The sequence below is a fragment of the Lycium barbarum genome, chromosome 6, assembly GCF_019175385.1.
Source record: "Lycium barbarum isolate Lr01 chromosome 6, ASM1917538v2, whole genome shotgun sequence".
Classification (NCBI taxonomy): Eukaryota; Viridiplantae; Streptophyta; class Magnoliopsida; order Solanales; family Solanaceae; genus Lycium; species Lycium barbarum.
In genome coordinates this window covers 55,674,184-55,677,632 of record NC_083342.1, presented here as the reverse complement: position 1 = coordinate 55,677,632, position 3,449 = coordinate 55,674,184, and the positions used below count along the sequence as shown (strand labels likewise).

At 37.0% G+C, this 3,449-nt stretch overlaps 1 long non-coding RNA gene across 1 annotated transcript; it reads left to right on the top strand.

The window, feature by feature from the left end:
• Positions 1-619: 619 nt before the first annotated feature.
• Positions 620-3,187, top strand: LOC132599724 (uncharacterized). The gene is made up of 3 exons (XR_009566971.1): positions 620-1,340; positions 1,957-2,004; positions 2,939-3,187. It is a non-coding gene; the product is annotated as an uncharacterized LOC132599724 (long non-coding RNA).
• Positions 3,188-3,449: the final 262 nt, after the last annotated feature.

The following is a 3,449-nucleotide window of genomic DNA, read 5'->3' as shown; positions in this document are numbered from 1 at the left end:
TGTAACATTCGAGGACGAATGTTCCTAAGGGGGGGAGGATGTTACATCCCGTATTTTTGGACTAGAAAATTTAATCGTCCGACAGGAGCAAATCTACTCGAGCCCGGAGAATTCGATCATATCCAAGGATGAAAATCAAGAGCTCGGTGTATAGAAGGAATGAAGTCCTAAAATTATTTAAGACAAAAAAATGTGACGACGGTGATTGATAATAATATTTGGAGTATGTGTAAAGAGGCTATGGACTAGAGTTATACCGCATTATTATGATAATAAATATATGAAGTGTGTTAAAAGTGGTTCATGTTTAAGTAAACCATGATCAAGAAATTAATTATGATGGTTGCTCATTTTACTAGGATGGTGGATATTTATTAATAATGAGATATGGTCCAATTTGGGGTGGCTTAATATCAGCTACGTAGAAATATTTTAGTCACCAATTAAGAGATAATAATTAAGGGGGACAAACCCAAGTAGTGGATTAATGAGGTGGAGGCATATCCTTGTTCCTATATAAAATAAAGGATATAATTCATTTGGATTTTCTTTGAGTGGAAGACAACAAAACATTTCAGGTAGTACTTCTAGGTCCATTTATTATAAAAAAAAAAAGTTAGTTTTTGAGAGGAAAGGAAATTTGATCTTTTGCTAAGTGTCCAGCACCATAATTATTTTTTGAAATTAAATGGATAAGTGGGAAAGACCCCTTTCCACTGGGAGACATTGAATAAAGGTAGAAATGACTCATTCTTCATATACATATTTGGTGGCAGTGTTAAAATAGTTTTATGATTTATAATCATTAAGGGTGGGCCCCACATTCCAATAAATAAAAGAAACATAGTTTGTTGAGTTTTCAACTTGCAAAGTCTATTCCTTTAAGCTAGCAGCAAGCATGTTCAACGTAATGGCAATACAATTACTTTTAAACTTATATCTTTACTTTATCAATTCTCGTTGAAGATGAATAAACGTACAACAACTCTTTTAAGGCACCTCAACTTGAATTTAAGCTATTCATCAAATGGAGTGGAGGCAGCAATGAAACCTATATGTATCAATGCAGCTACCACAAAGGGCAGCAAGCAATGTCATTTTCAGATTCTATAATAGCAGTATAGGTATTAGAAGAAGAAACGTAATATTTTCTGTTTGGGGGCAGCAACGTTCTATCAACTCTTATAATCCTTGAATAAAGCCCTTAGTAGCAGCTGCTCATGGATGTAGTGCATTTGGAGCCCTTAGTAACTTCATCCTTTATAAAGAAAAGTTGTAATTTCCAGCAAGAATTTTAAGAGGTCAAGCTTGCTAGTAAGGCTTTCCTTCCAATTATTGAGGTAAGATTTCATTCCTCCTACATGTTCTTGAGATTGTTTGGTCTTTATACAACTCGATGGATGTTGAATTTTTGAAAGAAGAGCTTAAGTCATGCTAGAACTTGTATTGATCTTATGGCATGTTTTAAAACTTGTGATATTAGATAGTTTTCTTGTACATGGATATTAGATGATGTTGTTGTCGTGTATTGATATGCCTTAAGAATTTGGAAGAAGGAAGTATATAAGTTAGTCCACAAAGCATATATTGGGCTATCTTGGTGTATATTCTTTGGTATTGATGTTTGAGTTCAAAAAGGGCTAAAGGAGATTGTAATTGTTGTTGTTGCTTATGATCATGTGGAATAATTTAGAAAGTTGTTGTGGATGGAATTTTTGGAATACAGCTCGTGAATATTGTTGTTGACGACATTGTATATATATTGTGAGCTGTTTGGGAGTTGGATTGCAGTACGAATTATAGGAGAAGTGCTGCCGCATTTTCGCTAGATTTTTAGATAATAGAAAACCCTAAACGAGGATTTATAAACTAAAATATAGGTTCAATAAGAAATGGGTTATAGAATTGTGGACTAGAAAATATAGTTACTAACGATAACGTTACTTTTATAAATAGGCTAAAGGGGAGACGAGGCGAAAAGGATTCATGAATAGTCGCTGACAGGTATGCAAGGCAACTTCCTTTCTTTTTGGCATGTCTTAGTTTTCATAGGCTAAATTAGAGCCTTAAGGAAAATTCCAAATCCGAAATCCGAGCATGTTATGATCCGTATATGTTCTTTGGCACTCTTATGTATGATTTGATGAAATATGAACCTTTATGTATTCGAAAAATCGCTTTTCGAACTTTGCGCAAAAATGTTTCACTTTAAAGAACTTCAAAATTTCCGAATGCCATATCTTTCACATAAGTGCTCGGATTGTTACAATATATTTTTATAAAAGTTTACTTTACGTATAACGAGTGTGTTTTCCATAAGCGGGCCCGACTTGGGTAAATTCCCGTCCGTGGGTCCCGCGACTTCCCTTTATGAAATTCGGGAGCTTTTGAAAGAATTTGTTAAGACTATTATTTCGATTTTCAAATATGATCATTTTGCTTATGTTTGAATTTATGATATTGATTTTATGCATATGACTACTCACGACTCTATTCGTGCATTCTGCTATTCCTTTCGCCGAGTCCCGGGCCGGTTCTGTTATCGTGCGCATTTTGATATACTCTGGAGTTATGCTGTGTTTATGGGTCACCGAGCTACTCGCAAAAGAGGGTCGTGTTCCACTTATATTTGGTGTTATGCTGTGTATGGCGTTATGTTGTGAGGTGATATGTGACGGGGATACAGAGATTTGAAACTTTCTGGTGTTATGCTGTGTTATGGCGCCATCGACGGGCGGGCGACCATATTCTTCTGTACCCTATGCATGACTTACATATTTGAAACTAAACATTTTGATATGATTGGATTTGCACTTATGTTCGGCACTTCTGTTTCGTTTATGTCTCAGGTTTGTTTTTCTGTATATTCTGCTTTGCATACTCAGTACATATTTCGTACTGACCCCCTTTCTTCGGGGGCTGCGTTTCATGCCCGCAGGTACAGACGCACAGTTTGGTGATCCTTCCGTTTAGGACATCCCCTTCTGCTGTTTGGAGTGCTCTTCTCATTTCAGAGCATACATTTTGGTATATAATTGTTCGCTATGTGTATATGTATTTGTTCAGGGGTACGGTGGGGCCCTGTCCCGCCATATGATTCGTTTGGTCTGTTTAGAGGTCTGTAGACTTATTTGTGGGTGTGTGTGCCTACTTCTGCTCAGTTGTGTTTATATGACTCTATTCGTTATGGCAGCCTTGTCGGCGTGCGTTTGTATATGTGTTTTGGGCCGTTGTGCCATTTGACAGCCTTGTCGGCTTTTGTTATATATATGGATATGGTTGTGCTAAAATGTGATACGATTTGATATGTTTGTCTGTCTGGGTGCCCAAGTAGGGCGCCAGTCGCGGCCCACGGGGCTGGGTCGTGACATTAGACTTCAGAGTTGGTTAGCCGATTTGGCTCACTTATGATATTTTCCGCATTCATGACTTAATCAAGTATTTATGTT